Source organism: Bubalus bubalis, chromosome X, assembly GCF_019923935.1.
Source record: "Bubalus bubalis isolate 160015118507 breed Murrah chromosome X, NDDB_SH_1, whole genome shotgun sequence".
Classification (NCBI taxonomy): Eukaryota; Metazoa; Chordata; class Mammalia; order Artiodactyla; family Bovidae; genus Bubalus; species Bubalus bubalis.
Window position 1 is genome coordinate 49,060,481 of NC_059181.1, and position 7,410 is coordinate 49,067,890.

General features: G+C 38.0%; 1 long non-coding RNA gene across 1 annotated transcript in view; it reads right to left on the reverse strand.

Moving 5' to 3' along the window:
- Positions 1-5,303, reverse strand: part of NBDY — a 57,287-nt gene extending 51,984 nt beyond the window's left edge. The window contains exons 1-2 of the long non-coding RNA XR_328348.3: positions 4,949-5,303; positions 2,973-3,109 (exon numbers count right to left, since the gene is read on the reverse strand). This is a non-coding gene — a long non-coding RNA (negative regulator of P-body association). The remainder of the gene's footprint in view (positions 1-2,972; positions 3,110-4,948) is intronic.
- Positions 5,304-7,410: the final 2,107 nt, after the last annotated feature.

Below are 7,410 nucleotides of genomic sequence, written 5' to 3' on the forward strand. Positions count from 1 at the left end.
AAAGCCACAATGAGATACCTCACACTTTTTAGAATGGCTATTAACAAAGACAGGAGATAAAAAATGCCTGTGATGATATAGAGAGAAGTGAACCCTTGCATATTCCTTGATGGGAATGTGAAGTGAAATATCTACTATGGAAAGCAGTATGGAGGTTCTTCAAAGAATTAAAAATAGAACTACCATATAATCCAGCAATTCCACTTCTGAGGAAATGAAATCACAATCACAAGATACTTGCAATCCCAATTTTACTGCATCATTCTTTACAATAAGCAAGATGTGGAAACAATCTAAGTGTCACTGACAGATTAATGGACAAAGAAAATGTGATACACACACACACACACACTACACTGGAACTACTCAGCTATAAAAAGAAGGGACTTATGACACAGTGGATAAACCTTGAGGATATCAGGCTAAGTGAGGTTAAGTCAGACAGAAAAAGATAAATACTGAATGCTCTTACTTATACATGGAATCTAAAAAAAAAACTGAACTCATAGAAACAGAAAGTAAATTGGTGGTTTCCAGGGAAGGGAAGGTAGGAGAAATGTATAAAGGTGGTCAAAGGATATAAACTTTCAGTTGTAACAGGAATAAATTCTGAGGCGCTAATCTACAGCATGATGTACATTATACTATAACACTATAGTTACACTATCAATATATAGTTACATAACTACAGTGATAGTATAGTTAATACTATAGTATAGTGAGTATAGTTAACAATTCTGTATTGTATACTTAAAAGTTGCTAGGACAGTAGATCTTACAAGTTCTCATCACACAAAAAAATATTAATTATATGACTGATGTCTTACCTAATATTATTGTGGGTAATCATTTTGTAATATATACATTTAGCAAATCATCACACTGTACTGTACACTTTAAACTTACACTGTTATATGTCAAATATATTTCAATAAAGCTAGGAGAAAAATAACTGTAATAGAGCTTACATTGTCCATTTAAAATATATGTTCTCCCAAAGTCATCCCTTTTTCAATAAATATGAGTGGATAATCTTGACAATAAAGGTTTATGAAACAAAAATTGGAAGAAGGTCCAACTTCTATTTTGAAACAGGTACTGAGGTTATGTGGGAGAAGGCAATAGCACCCCACTCCAGTACTCTTGCCTGGAAAATCCCATGGACAGAGGAGCCTGATAGGCTGCAGTCCATGGGGTCGCTACAAGTCATACACAACTGAGCGACTTCACTTTCTCTTTTCACTTTCATGCATTGGAGGAGGAAATGGCAACCCACTCCAGTATTCTTGCCTGGACAATCCCAGGAACGGGGGAGCCTGGTGGGCTGCCATCTATGGGGTCGCACAGAGTCGGACACGACTGAAGTGACTTAGCAGCAGCAGCAGCAGCAACTGAGGTTATATAAGAAAAAGGTATTATTCTGAGAAAATATACACTGAAGTATTTACAAGTAAAAGCGCTTGGAGTCTTCAAGTTACTCTTAAACAGCTCAAAGAGAGAGGAGACAGGAAGAGGAGGAGGTAGAAGACAGGCCAAGGGGCGGGAGAGGTAGACAACAGTAAAGGGAAAGAGAAAAGGGGAATGAGAGGGAGAAACAGAAATAGAGAATTATAAAGCCAACATGGCAAAATGGTAATTGGTGAACCTGGATAAAGAGTGTATGGGAGTTCTTTGTAATATTCTCACAATTTTTCTTTAGGTGTAGAATTAGATCAAAATAAAAGATTTAAAGCCACAAGTATAAATATCAGCAATAACTCCATCATTGAACAGCATAAGCACAGTTTTCTTATGTATTTAATGAAAGTTTTATATTGCTGAAATCTATTGAGATGAGGAGCCAGTGTATAATTTTGCTTTTTGTTACAAGAATAAAAAACATTAAATATTTTAAAATAGAAAATAAAATGTTTAACTGTAATTGGATTAATGATTTCACAGTATGATTTCTAAAAAAAAGATCCATGTTTGTAAATTTAAAATACCCAAATAACTCATGAGTCAAAAAATAAATCTTAAGAGCAATTATAAAATAATAATTGAATAATAATAAAAATACTCCATATAAAAACCTATGAAATTCTTCTAAAGTAGTACATAGTAGAAAACTTATGGTTATAAATTATTTTAGGAAAGAAGATTTAAAATTACTGAGCTAATGGTCCAAATAAATTAGAAAAAGAGCAAACAAAAAGAAAATAAAAGGAAAAATTATTAAAATAAGAGACAATATTCAATGGTAAGGCCTGATGAAACCAGAAGCAAGAAATATATTAGAAAACTGAATACTGTAATTTATCACATAGTCTCAGTGTCATGTTAATGGAGGAAAAAACTCCATGTGATCAATATTTGGAGAAGCTCCATACTCATCCATAATAAAAGCTCTTAGCAAACGAAGAATATAAAGGAACTTACATAACCTGACAAAGAAAATACTAAAAATGGTGAAACATTTATGAAAATTCCCTTGTAAATTCAGGAGCAAAAGAATCCTCTATCACTGCTACTATATTTCGTTATACCAAAGATCCTAGCTAACACAGTAAGACTAATTAAAAAATAAATATTGGAAAGGAAGAAATTTCCATCATTTACAATATACTTAATTAACAGACAATACAAAGAATCTACAAATATTAGAACAAATATAAATCAGAAAGTTCACAGCATATAAAATCAGTATGTTACAATATCAATCACATTCCCATTTACCAACTATAATCTGAAAATATGGTTTAAAAGATACATTTCACCATGATACCAGAAACTATAAGGTAATTAGGAGCGAATATAACAAGACAGCTTATAGATAGCATTATTATTATATGGTATATATGGTTTCATATAATGCAGAAAATGGTTTCAATTTATCATTGGTGCTAGCCCTTTGTTTGGCTAACTATTTTAATGTGTTATAATCAACTCTTATTCCTCTTCCTTCTTTAATAAGTTTTTAGTAAAGCGATTACCTTAAAAATCACAACTTCCTGGTGCAGGACATCAGAAAAAGCAGGGTGGCAATGTCAGTAATCTTCATTGTCTTCACTGAGTGAACTATTTTATGAATACACCAAGGAAATGAAGTCATACTGCAATCCCTCATAGACTGAAAAATAATAAAATAAGGTTAAATAATTTCTTCTTTTACTGTTCCTCTCTTTTCCATGACCTCCTCAAGTTCTTATGTTCTACCATACCCCCATTTCAGCTATTTCAGTTATGTATTCCTGAAAAAGTTATACAGACAGAATTAGAAGGGATCTATTGCACAGCAATTAAGAGCATAGGCGCTGGGAAGTTTTGTAGAACAGTGTCTGGCATATAAGATGTTCAGTAAATGTTTGTTATTATAATTTCAATGATTTGAATCACTGGAGGAAATTATATATTTCTTGCATTTTTTGCCCTATACAACCGCCTTTGTTTTCTGTTTAAGCACTCCTATTCCTATGGTTCCCCTTTACCTCTACCCCTTTGAACAGAGAGGTAAAGTTGAGGGAAATCAGGCAGTAAGGAATGACTGAGAGTGAAGCTTTCAAGCACAATAGAGCTCATTCTTTTACTATGCACTGCCGCCAAGCCCCAAGTCCAGAACTTCCTTAAATTGCCACTGTAATCCCATCAATCATTGACCTATTCATTCAATTTCTGTTTCCCTCCTATGTGACTTCCCTGGTGGCTCAGATGGTAAAGCGTCTGCCTACAGTGCGGGAGACCCGGGTTCAACCCCTGGGTCGGGGAGATCTCCTGAAGAAGGGAATGGCAACTCACTCCAGTATTTTTGCCTGGAAAATCCCCTGGACAGAGGAGACTGGTAGGTTACAGTCCATGGGGTCGCAAAGAGTCGGACACAACTGGATGGCTTCACTTCACATTCCTATGTGCTTTAGTTATCTAACCACTACAGTTCCCAGCATAATGCTTAGTCCATTGCAACAGTTCCTTAAAGGTTTATTGCATAAATGAAGAAAGTATGTCATGTCTCATTTGGAGTACAAGAATCTGAGTTTTGAGTCAGACCTTAGTTTTTACATTTTGTAAGCTCATCTAAATTGATTGTTTTCCTGATAGTAAAAACTGGACTCCTAAAATATATCATTTCCTTGAAAATCTTCAATGGTTTCCACTGCTTCTGGATTAAACTGCATACTCCTTACCATAAATATTCAACCCCTGCAACACTATCTCACCTCCTAGTTTTTCTCATACATTCAGAATTATAGACAAGCTTTTCCTAGCACAAACCTGCTTGGGGCTTTTGTTCTGGGAAAGCTAGGCCAGTAAAGCATTCCCGCCCCCTCCACAAGGCAGATGTCACTCATCCTTTAAGGCCCACCCAAAGTTACCCCTTCCTCTTTGATGGCTCAAGGTCCATCCCCCAAGCTTCCTGAATACCTTGAGCAAGCAAATATTATGGTACTTGGGTTTGATTTACCATATTATATTTTTTAAATCATTAAATTCTCCTGTAATACAACTCTAAAGGTTCACTTTAAAATACTCTGTTAGCACAAAGCTATGGCTATAGGAATTAGGCCTTAAATACAATGGTGTTATTGATCTTGAATCAGGCATTTTTTGAACGGAAAAGCTTCAAATATACACAAAAGTAGCAAGAATAGTTTAATGAATCCCCATGTATATATCACTCAGCTTTAACAATTATCAAGTCATTAACATTTGTACCCCTCACCTGGGCCCAACTGACTTTAAAGCAAATCAACAGATACGTCTACTGAAAATATATATTTAAAAATAATTACTTAACGTTATTAAATATCCATAAGCTCACCCCCACATATTTTGTGAAAGAGCTATTTAATGCCTACATTTTTTTTTTAATTTTGAAATCGTGAAAAGAATAGGGAAAGGGAGAAGGAGATCTGCGGAAATGCATAATTAAGTTTGAGAGAGCCTGGTTGTCCCAAATGAGAAAGAATCTGACCTGGTTTAGAGTGGAAGAAGTATATTGTACTACTTCTCTGGAGGAGGTGGATGCGACTTCAGGCCCGATGATGCTGGAGGAGGTGTAGAAGGGAGAGTGGTGTTACCTCCGTTAGCGGTTCCTTCAGGGTAATCCCAACGTGGAGCTAGGAGGCAGCGCTTTTTTGGAGGCTTCGTTTCCCGCGTGTTTCCAGGTGGGAGCGTGGATCTCCCGGAGGTACAAGGTTGGTCCCCCATAAGGATTATAGGACCTGGGTGTCAGCTCTCTCCGGTGGGCCCTGGCGAGGCCAAGAGACCTGAGATGGCGGCGGGTCCCTTCCAGGCAAAGGGCTTCCTCTGGGTTTCGCTTTTTCCGTATTTCCTGTATCCTGAGACGTATATCCCCTCTCTGCCTCCGCCCTCGCTCCCTACCCCACCCTATTTTAACGTTTCTGCGAGGATGGGTCTTAAAAAAAAAGAAGCGTTTATTTAATAGAATGTCTCCCCCGCCCCCAGTGTAACTAAATCTGTGGACAGTCTTATACTATCTATGCAATTCTAAGATTAGAACAAATTAAAGTTTACTCTTAAATGGAAGCATCTGCATAGATTGTGGAAAGGCGCTGCGTGTCGGGGCGGGAGTGTTTGTGTGGAGAACAAAGAGGTGATTGAAAAGCTAAGAGCTTTACGTTCTAGTTGTAGAAGCACAAGAGTCATAAAACTACCTACGACCCTTTAGAAAGCGATATACAAACGTCTTACTTGACTGAAGTGCAGATAGCACACAGGCACCGACCATGGAAATTGAATGTGGAAAACAAATTCACCGTATGTCTTAGAATCTAAGATCACGTTTTTTCTTCATATTTTAACAAATAACAAATCTCTGAAGGCTTATCTTTTTTAAAATATGTCAACATCTAGGAAATCTCTGACAATTGACAGTATGTCATACTTTCATTGTCATTTTTTTCCTTCTCTACAGTTAAGGAAAATAATGATTCATCCTACTATGGCTGGTGTATTATATTCTGTGATATATGGTAGGTAAGTAACCGAAGCAGGTACACTGTGGCTTAGAATAAGGGTCAGACACGACTGAGCGACTTCACTTTCACTTTTCATTTTCATGCATTGGAGAAGGAAATGGCAACCCACTCCAGTGTTCTTCCCTGGAGAATCCCAGGGACGGGGGAGCCTGGTGGGCTGCCGTCTATAGGGTCGCACAGAGTCGGACACGACTGAAGCGACTTGGCAGCAACAGCAGTAGAATGTCTTAGGGCTTCCCTGGTGGCGCATATGATAAAGAATCTGCCTGCAAAGCAGGGGACACTGGTTTGATCCCTGGGTTGGGAAGATCTCCAGGAGAAGAGATTGGCTATCCACTCCAGTATTCTTGCCTGGAGAATCCCGTGGTCAGAGGAGCCTGGGGGCTACAGTCCATGGGTTCACAAAGAGTCAGATGCAACTAAACAGAAAGGCAGAACTTCTTAGACCTTCATCATTCATATCCACCTCCCTATGACTATGGACACACTTTTCCAGCTCTGTTCCCAGTGTTTTTTAATGGAGAGAATGCAATCCGTAATGTCAAAATAGAACTGACTTTTAAAATACTCTGCTATTTACAAACACTGTTATATTTAAGTAGTTAATTAAACACTTGCACCTTTCCTTCCCAGGAGATGACAATTTTTTCCTTGTAAAACTGTTGTCATAATCAGGGATTTTTCTGGGCTCCAAAATCACTGCAGATGGTGATTGCAGCCATGAAATTAAAAGACGCTTACTCCTTGGAAGGAAAGTTATGGCCAACCTAGATAGCATATTAAAAAGCAGAGACATTACTTTGCCAACAAAGGTCCGTCTAGTCAAGGCTATGGTTTTTCCAGTAGTCATGTATGGATGTGAGAGTTGGACTGTGTAGAAAGCTGAGTGCCAAAGAATTGATGCTTTTGAACTGTAGTGTTGGAGAAGACTCTTGAGAGTCCCTTGGACTGCAAGGAGATCCAACCAGTCCATCCTAAAGGAGATCAGTCCTGGGTGTTCGTTGGAAGGACTGATGTTGAAGCTGAAACTCCAATACTTTGGCCACCTTATGTGAAGAGTTGACTCATTAGAAAAGACCCTGATGCTGGGAAAGATTGAGGGCAGGAGGAGAAAGGGACAACAGAAGATGAGATGGTTGGATGGCATCACTGACTCGATGGACATGGGTTTGGGTGGACTCTGGGAGTCAGTGATTGACAGGGAGGCCTGGCGTGCTGCAGTTCTTGAGGTCGCAAAGAATCGGACATGAGTGAGCTACTGAACTGAACTGAATTGAATAAGGGATAATGCCTTAATTTTTTTTCTAATTGATGGATAATTGCTTTACAAGGATAATGCATTTAAAGCAATTACCATGATTACCTCTCATCACCATCACTACCTTACTCTGAGTACTAGTGTTGCCCTTTGCACAAACTAGATACTCATTGTGGA